The sequence below is a fragment of the Phocoena sinus genome, chromosome X (genome assembly GCF_008692025.1).
Source record: "Phocoena sinus isolate mPhoSin1 chromosome X, mPhoSin1.pri, whole genome shotgun sequence".
Classification (NCBI taxonomy): Eukaryota; Metazoa; Chordata; class Mammalia; order Artiodactyla; family Phocoenidae; genus Phocoena; species Phocoena sinus.
The window spans coordinates 64533218-64557308 of NC_045784.1; the positions used below are offsets into that span (position 1 = coordinate 64533218).

Consider the following 24091-nt stretch of genomic DNA (forward strand, 5'->3'; position numbering starts at 1 on the left):
TGGAGAGATATACCATGTTCTTGGATTCGAAGAATCAATATTCTGAAAATGACTCTACTACCCAAAGTAATCTACATATTCAATGCAATCCCTATCAAACTACCACTGGCATTTTTCACAGAACTAGAACAAAAAATTTCACAATTTGTACGGAAACACAAAGGACCCCGAATAGCTAAAGCAATCCTGAGAACGAAAAATGGAGCTGGAGGAATCAGGCTCCCTGACTTCAGACTATACTACAAAGCTACAGTAATCAAGACACTATGGTACTGGCACAAAAACAGAAATATAGATCAATGGAACAGGATAGAAACCCAGAGATAAACCCACACACATATGGGCACCTTATCTTTGATAAAGGAGGCAAGAATATACAGTGGAGAAAAGACAGCCTCTTCAATAAGTGATGCTTGGAAAGCTGGACAGGTACATGTAAAAGTATGAAATTAGAACACTCCCTAACATCATACACAAAAATAAACTCAATATGGATTAAAGACCTAAATATAAGGCCAGATACTATCAAACTCTTAGAGGAAAACATAGGCAGAACACTCTATGACATAAATCACAGCAAGATCCTTTTTGACCCACCTCCTAGAGAAATGGAAATAAAAACAAAAATAAACAAATGGGACCTAATGAAACTTCAAAGCTTTTGCACAGCAAAGGAAACCATAAACAAGACCAAAACACAACCCTCAGAACGGGAGAAAATAGTTGAAAATGAAACAACTGACAAAGGATTAATCTCCAAAATTTACAAGCAGCTCATGCAGCTCAATATCAAAAACACAAACAATCCGATCCAAAAATGGGCAGATGACCTAAACAGATATTTCTCCAAAGAAGACATACAGATTGCCAAAAAACACCTGAAAGAATGCTCAACATCATTAATCATTAGAGAAATGCAAATCAAAACTGCAATGAGATATCATCTCACACTGGTCAGAATGGCCATCATCAAAAAATGTACAAACAGTAAATGCTGGAGAGGGTGTGGAGAAAAGGGAACCCTCTTGCACTGTTGATGGGAATGTAAATTGATACAGCCACTATGGAGAACAGTATGGAGGTTCCTTAAAAAACTAAAAATAGAACTACCATATGACCCAGCAATCCCACTACTGGGCATATACCCTGAGAAAGCCATAATTCCAAAAGCGGCATGTACCAAAATGTTCATTGCAGCTCTATTTACAATAGCCAGGACATGGAAGCAACCTAAGTGTCCATCAGGAGATGAATGGATAAGGAAGATGTGGCACATATATACAAATGGAATATTACTCAGCCATAAAAAGAAACGAAATTGAGGTATTTGCAGTGAGGTGGATGGACCTAGAGTCTGTCATACAGAGTGAAGTAAGTCAGAAAGAGAAAAACAAATACCATATGCTAAAATATATATATGGAATCTAAGGGGAAAAAAAGTCATGAATTACTGAGGGGTAAGACAGGAATAAAGACACAGACCTACTAGAAATGGACTTGAGGATATGGGGAGGGGGAAGGGTAAGCTGTGACAAAGTGAGAGAGTGGCATGGACATATATACACTACCAAATGTAAAATAGATAGCTAGTGGGAAGCAGCCGCATAACACAGGGGAATCAGGTCCGTGGTTTGTGACCACCTGCGGGGTGGGATAGGTAGGGTGGGAGGGAACGAGACGCCAGAGGGAAGAGATATGGGAATATATGTATATGTATAACTGATTCACTTTGTTATAAAGCAGAAACTAACACACCATTGTAAAGCAATTATACTCCAATAAAGCATTATTAAGGAAAAAACCTCAATGAATATCAAATTATGCTTTCAAAAACCAACCTATTTCTCCATGAGAATACACCAAAAGAAAGAAAGAAAGAAAGAAAGAGTATAATGCTTTCATATATTCAAGACAAGTTAGTCAATCACTCACATTTCACATTTTCTACAAAGTTATACTATTACAAACACCAAGCATCATTTAGGAATAGCAAGTTGGTAAGACTGGCAAAGCTTTCTTTGAAGAAATGAAATTCATATACATTAATATCATGTGAAAACAATTTTATAAGACTTAAAAAAATACTGAAATCCCAGCTCTCGTTAATATTCCATTATTATATCATTCATCTTTATTAAACAGAAAGAATTTATCATCAACAAGCCTAAGTTTAGCTACAACTGACAGGAGCTATGTAAACCTTACCAATCAAGATTTCAAAGTAAGGTATACAAGTGTCTTAGCAACCAAGCAGGTACTCTAATATTCAATATCATTAAAATAGACAGCAAATGTTGGAATACTTTTAAAATGTAACACTATGGAAAAAATTGCTTAAAACTTTAAGATTTATAAGTTCCCAAATATAATCTAATAGAATAGCAGGTTTCAAGTAGTATAAATTTCTCAGTTTTGATTCCCATATGATCATATGTCCTCAGTCTTCCGCTTCTACTTGAAATGGTCTCCCTACCAATTTACCCCTCCACTTCTGTTCTTCAAAACCCACTTTGAATCTCATTCCCATCACGATGCCTTCTCTAAAACCTGCAGCACTTTTGGCACTTTCCATTTTCCAACCCCTCATTTTTATAGTTTAAACCACAGTATTTATAATTTTTATTATATATTTATCATTCACTTTGTCTTCAGGTGCATGAAGACACCTTCATGAGTGAAACCTTTTGCAGCAAACAAACATTTTGTGAACAGCTATATGAGTCAGATATGGTGCTAGGTACCTTTCACAAAGGTAAGAGCTGAATGAAATAAGTCTATGAAATGGGTATTATCCCTATAATTGAGAAAACTCAGGTTCTGTGAGGTTTAATGACTTGTTCAGTAAGCAGCAGAGCTAGGATTAAAATCCAGGTCTGTCCTGAAATTCAGAATTTTTTCCTGTATACCATAGCCACATCAGCAGCTTAATAAGGCAGGGACAACATTATTTTATTACTTTTGCAGCCTAAAATGGATACTCTCAAATGCAATGCTTAAACCAGTTACAGTTGAAAAGTATGGCATAAGTAATTTAAATAACTTTGAAGAGATTCCAGGTTCTCCATATAAGGCCAAATCCCCTCACTTGCATTCCAATACACTTTCTTGAGTGGGAGAAAAAGTGATAGTTATAGCTAGCACGCAATTCTCACAACACACAGCCCTTTATATCTTTGTCACAGAGTGAGTCTGACTGAAACTCATGTATCACCAGGAAAATTGTGCGATTTTTTTTTTGAAAATGTGTTTGCATTTGGTCAAATTTGGGAGCATCCTTGTAAGTATGTAAAGAATGTGAATGCCATCTGCCTGTGTTTTCACTGGCAGGAAAAGGGCAGTTAGCATAGCACTAGGAACACAGCACTACCTGTAATGATAATTGTTGATTACTGTCAGTTTTCCCATAAAAGTAATTTTTTAAAGAAAAGGAAAAACACCAAAGAAATGGAAAGGATATACAGATGTTTTTATTAGTATATACATGTGGGTTCCATTGATGTTGTGATATTTTGGGGATGGGGGGGTGGCAAATATTGGTTTTCCCTAATATTCTGCTTTCAGCAGAACTAGACAAATCACCTCAGACAACTGTGAATTTTTAAAAACTTTTTATTTTGAAATAATTATAAGCTGACAGGAAGTTGCAGAAGTAGTACAGAGACTCATAACTCTTCACCCAGCATCTCCTAATGATGACATCTTATATAGCTGTAGTTCCATATCAAAAACAAAAATGTACATTGGCACATTACTGTTAACTAGCCTACAGAACTCATTCAGTTTTCATCATTTTAAAATGTGTATTAGTGGTGTGTGTGGTTTTATGTGTCATCTCTGTGGTTCCATGCAATTTTATCCCATGTTCAGATCCATGTAACCATCACCACAATCAAGATACAGAACTATCCCCTCACCACAAAAGAACTTCCTTGTGCTACCTCTTTATATTCCTTCATCAAGGATGATGCATATATCAATAGCTCATCTCTTTTTATTGCTGAGTAGTATTCCATAGATGTAACAGAATTTATTCAACCACTCATCCCTGAAGTATATTTTGGTTGTTTCTAGTTTGGGCTATTATAAATGAAGATTTTATGAAAATTTTCATACAGGTGGTCGTAAGTTTTCATTTCTCTGGGATAAATGCCCAAGAGTGTAATTACTAAGTCATATGGTAAGTCTACACTGAACTTTTTAATAAACTGCTATACTCTTTCAGAGTGGCCGTACCACTTTATAGTCCCACCAGTAAAGTATGAGTGACCCAGTTCCTCTGCATCCTCACCAACATTTGGTATCATCACTACTTTTTTAAATTTTGAAACTATTTTAATAATAGGTGTATAATGATATTTCATTGTGGTTTTAATTTGTGTTTCCATAACAGAAATGATGTTGAACATCTTTTCATGTGCTCTCTGATGAAATATCTGTTTGTGTCTTTTGTACATTTTACATTTGGATTGGTTTTTTGCTGTTGAGTTTTAGGAATTCTTTATAGATATTCTAGATATAGGCCTTTGTTGGTTATATGATTTGCAAATATTTTCTCCTAGTCCATCGCTTGTCTTTTATCTTCTGAGGTGCCTGAACTCCCACCCCACCTAGCAGTTGTAAGGAGTCCCTTTCCCTAGGAACAAATGGAGGCCAAGGTAAGAACCTGGACTTTCACCCGCACTTGCAGTAATGAGGCATCCCCACTGGAGCAGTGCCACAAGAGGCCTGCTAAACAGAAGATTTAAATAAGATCCAGAGTCTCATAACATAATACCCCAAATGTCCAGGTTTCAATCAAAAATCACTCATCATTCCAAGAATGACTAAGATATCAACTTGAATAAGAAAATACAATAAATAGACACAAACGTTAGAACTATCTGACAAGAATTTCAGAGTAGCTATCATAAAAGTGCTTCAAGGAGCATTTATGAACATGCTTAAATCAACAAAAATAGAATGTCTCAGCAAATAAATAGAGGACATAAAAGAAGAAACAAATGAAAAATCTGAAACTGAAAAATATAGCTGAAGTTAAAAAAAAAACTTGAATGGATGGGATCCATGGCAGAATGGGGAGGACAAAGGAAAGAATCAGTAAACTTGAAGATAGAACAATAGAAAGCACTCAATATGAACAACAGAGAGAAAACAGACTTAAAAAAAAAAAAACAGTAAACAAGACTCAGGAACCTATGGGACCATAACAAAAGATCCAGTATTCCTCTTCAGAGTGCCAGAAGAATGGAAGTGTGAAACTGGAAAAAGTATTCAAAGAAATAAAAAAATCTTCTATTTTGGCAAAGACAAACCCAAGAATTCAAGAAGCTGAGCAACCCCAAATAGGGATAAACTCAAAGAAATCCACACCAAGACACATCATGATTAAATTTCTGAAAGCTAAAGACAAAGAAAAACATCTTAAAAGAGCTAGATACAAATAATATATTAAGTATAAGGGAAAAACAATTTGAAGACAGTAGATTTCCAGGGAAGCTAGCAGGAAGTGGCACAAAATTTTCCAGTGGTAAAAGAAAAGAACTGTTAACCTAGAATCCTATAAACAGCAAAATTAGCCTTCAGAAATGAAAGGAATATCAAGACATTCTCAGATTAAAGAAAACTAATAAGAATTAATCACCAGCAGACCTGCTTTTAAAGAACTGCTAAAGGAAATTCTTCATACACTTGGGAAATAGAAGCAGAATGAATCCTGGAATATTAGCAATGAAGGAAAAGCAAAAGAAATAGTAAATATCTATGCAAATATAGTAGCATATTCTTCTCGTAAGTTCTTTAAAATATATTTGATGGTTAAAAGCAAAATTTAAAACACTGACTGATGGGGTTTTCAATGTATGTATATGTAATACGTAAGATGACTTGTAAACATAAAGAGGGAAGGTAAAGGGACTTAGAGGGCAGGAAGGTTTTTACATTCTACTTGAAGTGATAAACTATTGATTCTAAGTAGACTGTGAAAAGTTAAGTATGAATATTGTAATTCCTAGAGCAACTACTAAAAAATTATACAAAGAGATCGACCAAAAGGCATGATAAATTAAAATGGGATAGTAAAACCTGTTCCAATAATGCAAAAGATAGGAGGAAAAGTGAAACAATGCAACAAAATAAAGAGGCAACTAGCAGATAATAAAATGGTATACCAAACTCCAAATATATCAATAATTATCAATACAATTATCAATATATTATAATGAGCAATACAAATGAACAATTATTAATGTATCAATATACAAGCAATAAACAACTGGGAACCAAAATTTAAAAAAATTTACAACACCCCTCCCCACAAAAATAAATCCTTAAGTTAAATCTAACCCAGGGTTTCTCAACCTTCAGCACTACTGACATTTTGGTTTAGATAATTCTTTCTTATGGCAGGGGCTGTTCTGTGTACTTTAGGATGTCTAGTAGTGTCCCTAACCTCTACCGACCACAAGCTAGTAGCACTCCCCAGCCCCACACAATTGTGACCAATAAAAATGCCTCTAGTTACTGCCAAATGTCCCCTTAAAGGGCAAAATTCCCCGATTGGGAACCACTGATCTAATCAAAGATGTACAGTGTCTGAAAGCTACAAATGCATATGAAATAAATCACAGAAGATCTAAATAAATAGAGAGATATACTGTGTTCATCAACTACAAGAATCAACATAATAGGGACACCAATTCTCCCCAAACTGGTCTAGAGATTTAATAAAAATCCATTTAAAAATCCCATCTGGCTTCTTTGTAGCTACGGACAAGATTATTCTAAAACTCTATGGAAAAGCAAAGAAACTAGAATAGCCAAACAATTTTGGAAAAAGAAATTGGAAGAATCACACTACCTGTCTTTAAGACTTACTATAAAGCTACAATAATGAAGACAGTGTGGTGGTGATGAATGGAGAGACACATAGATCAATGAAACAGAGCAGAGTCCAGAAAAGGATGACATTCCACTAATCTATCTATCTGAAAATCATGGCTCCCTAAACATCTCCATGTACTAATATCCAGAACCTGTGAAGATGATACTTTACATGGCGAAATGGACTTTGCAGATGTGATTAAACTGAAGAATGTGAGCTGGGGAGAGTATCCTGGATTATCTGGGTGGGCTGAATATAATCAAAAGAGTCCTTATAAGAGGGAAGTAGGAGGGTCAAAGTAAAGAAAAAAGATATGACTACAGAAGCCAAAAGTCAAAATCAAGAAGATTGAAGATGCTGCTGGCTTTAAGATGGAGGAAGGGGCCTTGAGCCAAAAATGCAGGTGACTTCTAGAAAAAGCTGGAAAAGGCAAGGAAATTGATCCTCTCCCAAGAGCCTCTGGAGGCAGCACAGTCCTGCTAAATGCCTTTATTTTGATCCAGTGAAACCTAATTTTGGACGTCTGACCTTCAGAAATACAAGATAATAAATTTGTGTTGTCTAAGCTATTAAATTTATAAGTTGTTACAGCAGCAATAGGAAACAAAGAAAATTCAATGAGGAGAGGAGAGCCTTCATGTAGGAACAACTGGACAAAACAATGAACCTTCATTTAAACTGGATACAAGAATTAATACAAAATGGAGCATGGATCTAAATGGAAAAGGTAAAAAAAATAACTTTTAGAAGAAAACATAGGAGAAAATCTTGATGACCTTGAGTTAGGCAAATAGTTCTTAGACATAATAAAGCATAATCCATAAAGAAAAAAATGAACTGAAACATATCAAAATTTAAAACTTTTATTCTATACAAGACACTATTAAGGGAATTAAAAAACAAGCTACAAGGACTTCCCTGGTGGTCCAGTGGTTAAGAATTTGCCTTCCAATTCAGGGGAAGTGGGTTTGATCCCTGGTCAGGGAACTACTATCCCACATGTCGCAGAGCAACTAAGCCCACATGCCACAACTATTGAGCCTGCGTGCCACAAACTACAGAGCCCACGTGTTCTGGAGCCCATGTACCACAACTAGAAAGAAGCCCACGTGCTGCAACGAAGAGCCTGTGTGCTGCAACTAAGACCTGACACAGTGCCTCCACCCCAAAAAAAATTAGATAAAGAAAAACAAGCTACAGACTGGGAGAAAATATTTGCAAATTATATATCTGAGAAAGGTCTCATACAGAATATATAAATAACTCACTAAACTCAACAGTAGAAGCAACAGCCCAAATAAAAAATGGACAAAACACTTGAACAGAAACTTCACCAAAGTGGATGTATGGATGGCAACAAAGCACATGCAAAGTATATTAAAACCACAAGATACCACTATATGCCTGATGATACCAAGTGTAGTAAAAGAAATGAAGTAACTGAAACTCTCATATATTGGTGGTGGCAGACAAAAACAGCCACTTTGGAAAATAATTTGGCAGTTTCTTATAGAGTTAAAAATACACCTACAGTGACCCAGCAATTCCACTCCTAGGTATTTATCCTAGAGAAATGAAAACTCAGATTCACACAAAAACCTGTACTCGTGTGTTTATAGCAACTCTAGTTATAACTGTCAAAGGGTGGAAAGAAACCACACGTCCATACGTGCGTAAATGGATAAACAAACTCTAGTACATCCATACTATGGAATACTGCTCATTAATAAAAAAGAATAACTGATAGAGTCAATGACTTGGATGAATGACAAAGGCATTATGTTGAATTAGAGAAGCCAGCTCAGAAGTTTATATATGATATGACTCCATTTATATGGTATTCTCAAAATGACAAAGCTATAGTGATAGAGGACAAATGAATGATACCTAGCAGTTAGGGGCTTGGAGAGGGTATATCTACAAATGGGTTACGCAAAGGAGATTTCTGGGGCAATAGCACTTTTCTGTGTCATCCTGACTGTGACAGTAATTTTACAAATATACACATGTGTTAAAAATTATAGAACTGTATATCAAAAAAGTACATTTTATTGCATGTATATTAAAAATAAAGCCAGTATCACAGGTCTCATCCCATCTACCTCCCCTAGTGGCTGGAAATGTCTAAAAATAAAGCTTGATGATAGTGTATTTCAATAAAAAGTGACTCAATATGAAGTTTCATACCCCCTTTCCTTTCTAAATTGAGAAACTGGTTATTTTTACTAGATTATAACCATGTGACAAATGGTATGTTTCATCTATAACTGCATTGTACCCATTAATTTAAGTACAAAAGAAATAAAGGGACTTATTCTCACAAAACCTTTTTCTTTCACAGATGAAAAAGTTTAAATCACATATATAAATAATCTGCTAAACTCTTTAATTTTCACAGAAACTGGTATATTATTAGGAAATTGAATTCATTTAATTTTAACAGGCAAATGTACAATTTGGGACACTGATTGAAGAACAGAGTTAAGGAAAAAGTAAAATCACCATAAAGAACAGTCAAAAGTATGCTGTATCTATATGATGCCAAAACATGGTCAGTTTGCTGAGGGTCTCAAATTCCGGATTTTAAAATGACTTTTCCCTTCCTGGTCATAAAAGTATTATCTATCTCATCTGAGGAACCCAATTCTTTCATAACTTTTAATATCTAAATTTCTCAATAATTAATCTCTTTTACAGCAGCCTCTGATAATTAAGGGCTCTGTAACTAGTGCTGCTCAGAAGGGTCTAATATATGTGAAGAGGTAAAAGGGAATTTTGTTTCTTTGTTTAATTACCTCTCTGGTCCCTAAAAGATCAGAAGGAGAGAAAGAAAGAACAAGAGCACTAAAGGGAGATCTGATTAGCAAGGCAAAACAAGGAGAATAGAAAACTGGATAAAGTACTTATACAATTGGTAAAGACCATCTCTTACAGAAAACAGAGATAGAGGGAACATTTCCTAACTCATTCTATGAGCCCAGCATTACCTTAGTACCAAAGCCAGATAAAGACACCACAAGAAAGGAAAACTATAGACCACTATCTCTCATGAACAGACCAAAAATTCTCACCAAAATATTAGCAACTCAAATCTAATAATGTATAAAAATAATTATACAATATGACAAAGTGGGATTTATTCCAGGTATGCATGGCTGGTCCAACATTGAAAAACCAATTAATGTAATTGATCACATCAACAGGCTAAAGAAAAAATAGGATATTTTATCAATAGATGCAGAAAAAGCACCTGAAAAATCCAACATCTATTCATTATAAAAAAAAAAAAAACTGTAAGCAAACTAGGAATAGAGGGGAACTCCCTCAACTTGATTAAAACATCTACAAGAAAACCTATAGCTAACAACATATTTAATGATGAGAAATTAGATGCTTTTACCCCTAAGACTGGGAAAAAGGCAAGGACGCCCTATCTTACTGCTCCTGTTCAACATGGTACTGGAAGTCCTTAGCTAATGCAATAAGACAAGAAAAGGAAATAAAAGGTATACATGTTGGGAAGGAAGAAGTAAAACCATCTTTGCAGATGATATGATTATCCATGTAGAAAATCCAAAAGAATCAATAATAAAAAACCTCCTGAAACTAATAAGCAACTCTAGCAAGGTTGCATGTTACAAGGTTGCAAGGTACATAGCTAATATACATAAGTCAATCACTTTCCTATATACCTCCAATGAACAATATGCAATTTGAAATTAAACATATAACACCATTGAAATCAGTACCAAAAAATTATGTATACATGTAACAAAACATGTACAAGATCTATGTGAGGAAAACTATAGAACTTTGATAAAAGAAATCAAAGAACTAAATGAACAGAGAGATAGTCCATGTTCATGGATAGGATGACTCAATATTGTGAAGATGTCAAACTTGATCTATATATTCAGTTCAGTCCCAATCAAAATCCTAGCTAGTAATTTGGTAGATAGGGGCAAAGTGATTCTAAATTTTATATAGAAAAACAAAAGATCCAGAATATCCAACACAATATTGAAGACAAAAACAATGCTGACGGGCTGATACTATTTGACACCAAGACTTATCATAAAGTTTATCAAAACACTGTGGTATTGGGAAAAGAATGGATAAATAGATCCATGGAATAGAACAGAGAGTCCAGAAATAGACAAATACACACAAATATAGTTAACTGATCTTTGACAAAGGAGCAAAGGCAGCCCAGTGGGGAAAGGATAGTCTTTTCAAAAAATGATGCTGAAATAACTGAATGTGAGAGAGAGAGAGAGCAAGAGAGAGAGGGAAAGAAAGAGAGAGAGAGAGAGAGAGAGGAGAGGGAGGGAGGGAGGAAGGAAGGGAAGAAAAGAAAAGAAGAAAGAATCTAGACAGTGACCTTACTTACACCTTCTGCAAAAATTAACTCCAAATTGATTACAGACCTAAATGTAAAGCAAAAAACTATAAAACTTCTAGAAGATAACATAAAGGAAAATCTAGGTGACCTTTGGTTTGCCAGTGACATGAAATAACAACATTAAAGGCACAATCCATGAACACTGATAAGTTGGACTTCATTAAAATTTATAACTTCTGTTCTGTGAAAGACACTGTAAAGAGAAGGAAAATACAAGCCACAGATTGAGTAAAAATATCTGTAAAACATCTATCTGATAAAGAACTGGTATTCAAAATATGCAGAGAACTCTTAAAATTCAACAACCCAAATAAAAAATCAGCAAAAGACCTGACAGACATTTCACCAAGAAGGATATACAGATGCCAATAAGCATATGAAAAGATGCAAAATGCCATGTGTCACTAGGCAATTTCAAATCAGAAGAAAAATGAGATACCATTATGCACCTATTAAAATAGTTGACAAGGATATGGAAGAACAGAAACTTCATTGCTAGTGGGAATGCAGAATGGTACAGCCACTTTGGAAGACAGTATGGCAGTTTCTCACAAAATTAAACATAGTCTTACTATACAATCTAGCAATTGCAATCCTTGGTAACTACCCAAATGAACTGAAAACTTATGTCACACAAAATCCTGTACACTAATGTTTATTGCAGCTTTGTTTATAACTGCCAAATTTTAGAAGCAACCAAGATATCTTTCAAAGAGAGAGTGGATAAACACTATGGTACCTCCATATAGTGAAATATTTTTCAGCAATAAAAAGAAATGAACTATCAAATAAAAAGAAAGACACAAATGATCCAGAAATGCATATTCCTAAGTAAAAGAAACCAGTCTGAAAGGGCTACATACTATATAATTCCAACTGTATAACATTCTGGAGAAGGTAAAACTACAGAGACAGCAAAATGATCAGTGGTTATCAGGGATTCAGGAGGACAGAGAGAGAGATAAATAGGTGGAATGCCTCGGATTTTCAGGGCAGTAAAACTATTCTGTATGATACTTTAGTGGTGGTATCTCACATTATGCATTTCCCCAAAACCATATAACTAAAACACAAAGAATGGAATCCTAATGTACACTATGAACTTAGTTAATAAGAATAAAGTATTTTTTTATAATTGGTTCATCAATTGTAACAAATGTACTACACTAATGCAAGATGTTAGTAATAGAAGAAATTTAGTGGGGGGGCTTTTGGGAGGAGGGAACTCTCTATACTTACAGCTCAATTTTTCTGTAAGCCTAAAAATTCTCTAAAATATAAAGTCTTTTAATTAAAGAAATACTCCAGGGTATAAATCACACTTCTCAACTTAAGTAAAGGCTTCAGGTAGCATTGTTAGCATTGTTTTACTTTTAAAAATGTTTTTCAGAAAATTTTAAAGTATCAAAGTTAAGCAAAAAGTGCATTAATCTTTTGAAGACAGTAGTTACTGGAAAACTCTAGCTCCTCCATGAAGCCTTCCCTAAATGCCTAATTCTTGGAACTCCCCTATAGCTTCATTTGTGACTCCCTTTGGGTGTTTATGTTGTATATATTTTATCATTATTTGTATATTCTTCTCCTTCAGTACACAGCAACTCCAGGAGGGCAAGGCCCACATTTTATTCATTTTTGTATTCCCAGCTGCCTAAGCACAGTACCTTATACCTAATAGTCAGTCAACAAGTGTTTATTTAGTACATATTACTATGGTTTGAATGTTTGTTTCCCCCTACCAAATTCATATGTTGAATTCTAACCCCCAGGATGATGGTATTTGGAGGCAGGGCCTTTAGGAGGTGAGTAGGTCATGAGGGCAGAACCCTCATGAATGAGATTAGTGCCCTTAGAAGAGTGCCCAGAGACCCTTCTTGCCCTCTACATCATTTGAGGTTACAAAAAAAGACAGCGATCTATGAACCACCCAGTTTATGGCATTTTGTTATAGCAGCCCAGATGGACTGACACATACATTATCCATTACTCTATATAATAGACGCATTCTTGAAGAAATGAGGTATTGATAATATTTTTATAAATCACACTCTCCCCTGAAACTATTTTATAATTTTAAAATAGCTTATTTTCATTTCTAACAGATTAGTGAGAATATCTTTTTGTACTTGATATTTAATTTTTTGTGACCCCAATTTCTCTGTCAACTAAGTGGTTTCCAAGATGGTAGTGGTTAGAGAATATGAGTAAACTTTTTTACAATATTAAAACATTTATAAAATCAGATGATTTCAATAAATGTGTTTTATATTTTCCTTAAATCCTTATATTACATATTAAGTGTAACATACTAAGAGAAAGACTGAAATTTTTAAAATCCTTAGAAGAGATTAATGATGATGTGATACTCCTATGATGTATGTGGATGATAAGAAAAGGTACTGCATAAAATTTGTAGGGATTTAAGGAATGAAGGCAAAGAGTATTCTCTCTGTCTCTATCTCTGTGTCTCTTGTGGCAATAGAACCACTAAACTATACCTCATACAGAACTCTACAGTACTAAAAGAGAATTGCTGTAACTTGGATAGAAGAAATACCAATCCATCCTCTTGGCCTCCTCTGGGCTGCAAAACATCTCTATATAATACAGTTTATCTTAAAAATCTTTGTTGGAGGCAATGACAGCATTAAGAATCTCAGAATCAAAAGAGCATTAAAAAGCAAATAAGCAAGCAGATGGTATGCTGTGGTCCCATATGTTAACCATGAAAGCCTCCCTTTTCCTTCTACTCACTAAACATTCCTCTCTTTCTGTCTTCCTTATCCTTCATGGATGCCTTAGGCCTTGTTATGAAACCACCACACACTGCTCAGATGGCTGGGTGGTATTCAATTAGAGCTGAAAAGGTTCCTGAACCCTGCCCTAAAATTCCAAGAAGTATGTGGAGGAGATAGGGAAGATCTGAGTATAAAGGGGCATAGATTGGTCCAAAGTGCTTATATGCCAAAGCATGTAATCAGGTTGAGGAAAAAAATGGGAAGCCAAGGAACGAAAGGGCTAACAATGCATCTAATGCACACAAATGATAAATCACACCTGCAGTACTACTCAAAAATAAATAAGGGACTTGCAATTCATGATGGCTAAGGAGTAAGACGTGATCACCTTCCTCCCAACAGATACATCAAAAATACATCTACATGTGGAACAACTCCTACAAAACACCTACTGAACGCTGGCAGAAGACCTCAAACTTCCCAAAAGGCAAGAAACTCCCCCAGGTACCTGGGTAGGGCAAAAGAAAAGAGAAAAAACAGAGACAAAAGAATAGGGATGGGACCTGCACCAGCAGGAGGGAGCTGAGAAGGAGGAAAGGTTTCCACACACTAGGAAGTCCATTCACTGGTTGAGAGTGCAGGTGGCGGAGGGGGGAAGCTTCGGAGCCACGGTGGAGAGCGCAGCAACAGGGGTGCGGAGGGCAAAGCAGAGAGACTCCCGCACAGAGGATGGGTGCTGACCAGCACTCACCAGTCTGAGAGGCCTGTCTGCTCAGCTGCCAGGGCGGGCGGGGGCTGGGAGCTAAGGCTTCAGCGTTCAAGGTCAGATCCCAAGGAGAGGACTGGGGTTGGCTGCGTGAACACAGCCTGAACGGGGGTAGTATGCAACAGCTAGCCAGTAGGGAGTCCGGGAAAAAGTCTGGACCTGCCTAAGAGGCAAGAGACAATTGTTTCAGGGTGCATGAGGAGGGGGGATTCAGAGCAATGCCTAAACGAGCTCCAGAGATGGGTGCGAGCCGCGGATATCAGCGCGGACACCAGAGGCGGGCATGAAATGCTAAGGCTGCTGCTGCAGCCACCAAGAAGCCTGTGTGCCAGCACAGGTCACTATCCACACCGCCCCTCCCGGGAGCTTCTGCAGCCCACCACTGCCAGGGTCCAGTGATCCAGGAACAACTTCCCCGGAGAACGCACGGTGCGCCTCAGGCTGGTGCAACATCACACTGGCCTCTGCTGCCACAGACTCACCCCTCATTGCATACCACTCCCTCCCGCCATCATGAGTGAGCCACAGCCCCCAAATATGCTGCTACTTTAACCTCGTCCTGTCTGGGCGGGAAACAGATGCCCTCAGGTGACCTACATGCAGAAGTAGGGCCAATTCCAAAGCATAGCCCCAGGAGCTGTGCTAACAAAGAAGAGAAATGGAAATTTCTCCGAGAAGCCTCAGAAGCAGCAGATTAAATCTCCACAATCAACTTGATGTACCCTGCATCTGTGGAACACCTGAACAGACAACGAATCATCCCAAAATTAAGGCGGTGGACTTCGGAGCAACTGTAGACTTGTGGTTTGCTTTCTGCATCTGTTTCTGGTTTTATGTTTATTTTAGTTTAGCATTTAGAGCTTATTATTATTGGTAGATTTGTTTATTGATTTGCTTGCTCTCTTCCCTTTTTTGTTAAACGTATATATGTATTTTTCCTTTTTCTCTTTTTGTGAGTGTGTATGTGTATGCTTCTTTATGTGATTTTGTCTGAATAGCTTTGCTTTTACAATCTGTCCTAGGGTTCTGTCTGTCCATTTTTTTCTTCTATAGTTTTTAGCACTTGTTAACATTGGTGGATTTGTTTTTTGGTTTGGTTTCTCTATTCTTTCTTTCTGTTTTTAAAGCACTTTTTTATTTTTAATAATTTAAAAAAATTTTAATAACTCTATTGTTTCCCTCCTTCCTTCCTCCCTCATTCCCTGCCTCCCTCCCTCCCTTCCTTTCTTTCCCTTTTCTTCTCAGCCGTGTGGCTGACAGGGTCTTGGTGCTCCAGCCGGGTGTCAGGCCTGACCCTCTGACGTGGGAGAGCCGACTTCAGGACACTGATCCAGTGTCTTCCCGGCTGCACAAATTACCAAATGGTGAAAGATCTCCCAGAGATCTCCATCTCAATGCTAACACCCAGCTCCACTCAAAGACCAGCAAGGACCAGTGCTGGACACACTATGCAAAACAACTACCAAGACAGGAACACAAACCCACCCATCAGGAGAGAGGCTGTGTAAAATCATAGTAAATTCACAGACACCCCAAACCACATGACCAGATGCAGTCCTGCCCACAAGGAAGACAAGATCCAGCTGCATCCACCAGAACACAGGCACTAGTCCCCTCCAGCAGGAAGCCTACACAACCCACTGAACCAAACTTACCCACTGGGGGCAGACATCAAAAACAACGGGAACTAAAAATCTACAGCCTGTGAAAAGGAGACCCCAAACACAGTAAGTTAAGCAAAATGAGAAGACTAACAAACACACAGCAGATGAGGGAGCAAGGTAAAAATCCACCAGACCAAACAAAAGAAGAGGAAACAGACAGTCTACATGAAAAAGATTTCAGAGCAATGATAGTAAAGATGATCCAAAATCCTGAAAATACAAGGCAGAAAATACAAGAAACGTTTAACAAGGTCTTAGAAGAACTAAAGAGCAAACAAACAATGATGAACATCACAATAAATGAAATAAAAAATTCTCTAGAAGGAATCAATAGCAGAAAAACTGAGGCAGAAGAATGGATAAGTGACCTGGAAGATAAAATAGTGGAAATAACTACTGCAGAACAGAATAAAGAAAAAAGAATGAAACGAATTGAAGACACTCTCAGAGACCTCTGGAACAAGATCAAATGCACCAACATTCAAATTATAGGGGTACCAGAAGAAGAAGAGAAAAAAAAGGGACTGAGAAAATATTTGAAGAGATTACAGTTGAAAACATCCCTAATACGGGAAAGGAAATAGTCAATGAAGTCCAGGAAGTACAGAGAGTCTCATACAGGAAAAAATCAAGGAGAAACATGCTAAGACACATGTATTAATCCAACTATCAAAAATTAAATACAAGAAAAAAATATTAAAAGCACCAAGGGAAAAGCAACAAACACAAGGGAACCTCCAATAAGGTTAACAGCTGACTTTTCAGCAGAAACTCTGTAAGCAAGAAGGAAGTGGCAGGACACATTTTAAGTGATGAAAGGGAAAAACCTACAACCAAGATTACTCTACCCAGCAAGGATCTCATTCAGATTCGATGGAGAAATTAACACCTTTGCAGACAAGCAAAAGCTAAGAGAATTTAGCACCACCAAACCAGCTTTACAACAAATGCTAAGAGAACTTCTCTAGGCAGGAAACACAACAGAAGGAAAAGACCTACAATAACAAACTCAGAACAATTAAGAAAATGGTAATAGAAACATACATATTGATAACAACCTTAGAAGTAAATGGATTTAAATGCTCCAACCAAAAGATATACACTGGTTGAATGGATACAAAAACAATTCCTGTATATATGCTGTGTACAAGAGACCCACGTCAGACCTAAGGACACATACAGACTGAAAGGGAGGGGATGGAAAAAGATATTCCATGCAAATGAAAATCAAAAGAAAGCTGGAGTAGCAATTCTCATATCAGACAATATAGGACTTTAAAATAAAGATTATTACAAGAGACAAAGAAGGACACTACATAACGATCAAGGGACTGAGCCAGGAAGAAGATAAAACAATTGTAAATGTCTATGCACCCAACATAGGAGCACCTCAATACATAAGGCAAATGTTAACAGCCATAAAAGGGGAAATCGACAGTAACACATTCATAGTAGGGGACTTTAACACCCCACTTTCACCAATGGACAGACCATCCAAAATGAAAATCAATAAGGAAACACAAGCTTTAAATGATACATTAAAAAAGATGGACTTAACTGATATTTACAGGACATTCCATCCAAAAACAGCGGAATACACTTTCTTCTTAAGTGCTCATGGAACATTGTCCAGGATAGATCATATCTTGGGTCACAAATCAAGTCTTGGTAAATTTAATAAAATTGAAATTGTATTGAGCATCTTTCTGACCACAACAATACGGAACTAGATATCAATTACAGGAAAAAGTCTGTAAAAAATACAAACACATGGAGGCTAAACAATACACTACTAAATAACCAAGAGATCACTGAAGAAATCAAACAGGAAATCAAAAAATACCTAGAAACAAATGATAATGAAAACATGATGACGCAAAACCTATGGGATGCAGCAGAAGCAGCTCTAAGAGGGAAGTTTACAGCAACACAATCCTACCTCAAGAAATAAGAAACATCTCAAATAAACAACCTAACCTTACACCTAAAGCAATCAGAGAAAGAAGAACAAAAAACCCCCAAAGTCAGCAGAAGGAAAGAAATCATAAAGATCAGATCAGAAATAAATGAAAAAGAAATGAAGGAAACGATAGCAAAGATCAATAAAACTAAAAGCTGGTTCTTTCAGAAGATAAGCAAAACAGAAAAACCATTAGCCAGACTCATCAAGAAAAAAAGGGAGAAGACTCAAATCACTTGAATTAGAAATGAAAAAGGAGAAGTAACAACTGACACTGCAGAAATACAAAGGATCATGAGAGATTACTACAAGCAACTCTACACCAATAAAATGGACAACCTGGAAGAAATGGACAAATTCTTAGAAAAGCACAACCTTCCGAGACTGAACCAGGAAGAAAGAGAAAATATGAACAGACCAATTACAAGCACTGAAATTGAAACTGTGATTAAAAATCTTCCAACAAAGAAAGCCCAGGACCAGATAGCTTCACAGGTGAATTCTATCAAACATTTAGAGAAGAGCTAACATCTATTCTCAAATCCTTCCAAAATATAGCAGAGGGAAAAACACTCCCAAACTCATTCTATGAGGCCACCATCACCCTGATACCAAAAGCAGCAAAGATGTGACAAGAAAAAGAAAACTACAGGTCAATATCACTGACGAACATAGATGCAAAAATCCTCAACAAAATACTAGGAAACAGAATCCAACAGCACATTAAAAGGATCATACACCATGATCAAGTGGGGTTGATCCCAGGAATGCAAGGATTCTTCAATATACGCAAATTAGTCAATGTGATAAACCATATTAACAAACTGAAGGATAAAAACCATATGATAATCTCAATAGATGCAGAAAAAGCTTTTGATAAAATTCAACATCTGTTTATGATAAAAACACGCCAGAAAGTAGGCATAGAGGGAACTTATCTCAACATAATAAGGGCCATGTATGACAAACCCACAGCTAGCATTGTTCTCAATGGTGAAAAACTGAAACCATTTCCACTAAGATCAGGAACGAGACAAGGTTGCCCACTCTCACCACTATTACTCAACATAGTTTTGGAAGCCTTAGCCACAGCAATCAGACAAGAAAAAGAAATAAAAGGAATCCAAATCGGAAAAGAAGTAGTAAAACTGTCACTGTTTGTAGATGACATGATACTGTACATAGAGAATGCAAAAGATGCTACCAGAAAACTACTAGAGCTAATCAATGAATTTGGTAAAGTAGCAGGATACAAAGTTAATGCACAGAAATCTCTTGTATTCCTATACACTAATGATGAAAAACCTGAAAGAGAAATTAAGGAAACACTCCCATTTACCAGTGCAACAAGAAGAATAAAATACGTAGGAATAAACCTACCCAAGGAGACAAAAGACCTGTATGCAGAAAACTATAAGACACTGAGAAAGAAATTAAAGATGATACAAATAGATGGAGAGATATACCATGTTCTTGGATTGGAAGAAGCAACACTGTGGAAATGAATATACTACACAAAGCAATCTACAGATTCAAAGCAATACCTATCAAACTACCAATGGCAGGTTTTACAGACCTAGAACAAAAAATTTCACAATTTGTATGGAAACACAAAAGACCCTGAATAGCCAAAGCAATCTTGAGAAAGATAAACGGAGCTGGAGGAATCAGGCTCCCTGTCTTCAGACTATACTATAAAGCTACAGTAATCAAGGCAGTATGGTACTGGAACAAAAACAGAAATACAGATCAATGGAACAGGATAGAAAGGCCAAAGATAAACCCATGCACATATGGTCCCCTTATCTTTGAGAAAGGAGGCAAGAATATACAATGGAGAAAAGACAGCCTCTTTGATAAGTGGTGCTGGGAAAACTGCACAGCTACGTGTAAAGGAATGAAAATAGAACACTCCCTAACACCATACACAAAAATAAACTCAAAATGGATTAACGACCTAAATGTAAGGCCAGACACTATCAAACTCTTAGAGAAAAACACAGGCAGAACACTCTATGACATAAATCACAGCAAGATCCTTTTTGACCCATCTCCTAGAGAAAGGGAAATAAAAACAAAAATAAACCTAATCAAATCTAAAAGCTTTTGCACAGCAATGGAAACCATAAGCAAGAGGAAAAGAGAACCCCCAGAAAGGCAGAAAAAATTTGCAAACAAAGCAACTGACAGAGGATTAATCTCCAAAATATACAAGCAGCTCATGCAGCTCAATATCAAAAACACAAACAACCCAATCCAAAAATGGGTAGAAGACCTAAACTGACATTTCTCCAAAGAAGATATACAAATGGCCAACAAACACATGAAAGGATGTTCAACATTGTTAATCATTAGAGAAATGCAAATCAAAACTACAATGAGGTATCACCTCATACCAGTCAGAACGGCCATCATCAAAAAATCTACAAACAATTAATGCTGGAGAGGGTGTGGAGAAAAGGGAACCCTACTGCACTGCTGGTGGGAATGTAAATTGATACAGCCCCTATGGAGAACAGTATGGAGGTTCCTTAAGAAACTGACAATAGAACTACCATACGACCCAGCAATCCCACTACTGGGCATATATCCTGAGAAAACTATAATTCAAAAAGAGTCATGTACCACAATGCTCATTGAAGCTCTATTTACAATAGGCAGGACATGGAAGCAACCTAAGTGTCCATCGACAGATGAATGGATAAAGAAGAAGTGGCACATATATACAATGGAATATTACTCAGCCATAAAAAGAAACGAAATTGAGCTATTTGCAGTGAGGTGAATGGACCTAGAGACTGTCATACAGAGTGAAGTAAGTCAGAAAGAGAAAAACAAATACCATATGCTAACACATATATATGGAATCTAAAGAAAAAAAAAACGTTGTGAAGAACCTAGGGGTAGGACAGGAATGAAGACGCAGACATAGAGAATGGACTTGAGGACATGGGGAGGGGGACGGGTAAACTGGGTCGAAGTGCGAGAGTGGCATGGACATATATACACTACCAAATGTAAAACAGCTAGTTAGTAGGAAGCAGCCACATAGCACAGCAAGATCAGCTAGGTGCTTTGTATCCATCTAGAGGGTGGGATAGGGAGGGTGGGAGGGAGACACAAGAGGGAGGGGATATGGGGATATATGTATACATATAGCTGATGCACTTTATCATACAGCAGTAACTAACACAACACTGTAAAGCAATTATACTCCAATAAAGGTGTTAAATAAATAAATAAATAATGACTAGGTTTTAAAGATTTGGGAGAGTGATTATTTTTAAACTGAGGACAGTATAGAAGCTGAACAAATGATGTTAGGAATGGTTAAATGCTACTACTATGCTCTGCATTCCTAAAGTTGCTCTGTGGTGTAGTTCCTACCTAGTGAAAGAAAACTTTTAATATATATGCTCTGAAAGTACCAGCATGCATCATAACACCTGGTAATTTCCTCCTTTTCCTGATCCAAAAGAAATCAAACATACATTTGGAAAACTTATTTCTCTATATTAATTTCTGTTTACTTGTAATCAGTTTATATGAGATTAGTACAGCACCTTCCATTCTATGGGTGCTCAGTGTTTGTTGACGGAAGAATCAAATATTAGCCTTCTGAAAATACTTCAGTCCTTATGGATGTTAACTTGGTCTGCATTTTATACCTGATATCGACCTGTCACCAAACAACAAAAATTTACATTTTGAAGGACTGAAATTCACTCTAAAAACAAAGTCTAACACAAATGTCAGTACTTAGGACTCCTCCCTTTGACTAGCTTGGTCATCTTCTAATCTGCTCTCTTCAATTCAAAAGAAAGTCCAGAAAACAATCTGCCTTTCACTTGTCAGCAAGGTACTTACAATCACATGAAGGAATAAAGAGCAATTTGCTAATACTGCCTTGCACAGGAGCTCAGAAGAATCCTTATCCTTCAGTAATTTGTAGGTAAAAGACAATTCAGCAACCAATACTGTTCTAAAAATGAATATGAGTTAAAATTTTTCAACATTAGCTAACAAAATTAGATTTGTAATACAGTTCTCTCTTTTCGGCTTGACAAAGAGAATAAAGTATGGATTCTTGGTTTGTTGCTCAGAATCTTCATTTAAATTCTCTCCCAGCGAAGTTCGCTGGGAGAGTACTCACCAGAGCCCATGGATGAGAAAGGAGACAAGAAAATAGATGGAGTCTGACTGAATTATTTTGGTTTTACTCTCTAATCATGCCTTCCCTTTTTCCACTATTATTTACTTCCCTACAGGAACACATTTATCACAAGTGACGTCTGCAGTTGTTGTCTATTTCTGTTCTTTTCTTTGATGAACTCATTAATTTGCATTGTTTCAACTATCACCTCAATATCTCTAGCCCTGGGCTGCTTCCTGAGCTTGTCTTGCATTTTGTATTATGAGCCACTTGATGTTCCACTGGCACCTCAAACTTAACATGCCCGAAACCAAAATTTTCATCTTCCCAAACAAGACTTCCTGACTTACTACCTACTTCTGTTAAAGGCATTATCATTCTCTCATCCTTGGCATCATCTTTGAATCCTATTCTGTTTTTTACTTTTAATATCTCATCCATTGCTAAGTCTTGTTGATTCTACCTTCCTTAATTCACAATATCCCTGGCATCTCTTCTCTCCATATTACCATCTCTATCATCCCGCTCCAGTACAAACTACTATTACTTCTCATCTAGGCTATTACATTAGCCTCCTAACTGGCTGGTAAGTGTTTGCTGAATGAATGCATGAAATGAAAATGAATGAATGGTATCCCTACTTTAGGTCTCTCACCACCCTAATTCATCTTATACAACAGTCAAATTAATTCCCTAAAGTACAGCTCTAACCTTATTACTCTTCTACTCAAAATAGAGGTTCCTACTTCCAACATGATTAAATAAATTTTACAGTTTTACAGTTAAGGTATTTCACAGTAGGAATTCTATTTATCTTTCCAAGATTACTTCTAATTCCTCTGAAACATTATCTCTTCATTAGAGCAAAACTGGACTACTCACTTCTCCACTCACACTATATGATCTCTCTCATCTTGTCCATGTTATTCCTATACCTGTAACAATCCTACTCATCAATCCAGGCCTATCTCAGACATCACCTCCTCTGTGAAACCTTTCCTGACTCCCCATATTGGTGGTTCTTTCCTTTGAAGCCCTCCAATACTTGAATGGTACTTATTTTCAATCATTTGTGACCTATGTTGTATTATGACAATAAGTAAAACTTGTCTTATCCTTATAATTTGAGAAAAAAATGTGCTTTACTCATATTTGAACACCCTGCAGGGCCAAGAACCATACTTGTATGACAAGTTCTCAGCAAATATTTTTAGGATAGGGTAAAGAATGAGTAAATAAAAGGGAACACACAGGACACAGAGAAGAAATAAGTGATAAGAACTGGGTTCTAAAACAATGTATTAACCCTTATACATAGAATGATAACCAAATTATAGCCAAATCTCATTTATACTTTTGAGCAGACATTTTTTTGTACCATATTTCTGATGGAAATCCAAATCTATTTTTATTTTAACACGTATATAATGTTTTACTATGTGCCAGGTATTGTTCTAAGTCTTTTATATGTTAATTTATTTAATTCTTATGACAACCCTATTTTACCTTATTTTACAAATTGGGAAACCAA

At 36.6% G+C, this 24091-nt stretch overlaps 1 protein-coding gene across 1 annotated transcript in view; it reads right to left on the bottom strand.

Annotated features, from left to right (window-relative positions):
* ABCB7 (ATP binding cassette subfamily B member 7) overlaps positions 1-24091 on the bottom strand; it is a 136835-nt gene that overhangs the window by 52676 nt on the left and 60068 nt on the right. The window lies entirely within an intron of this gene.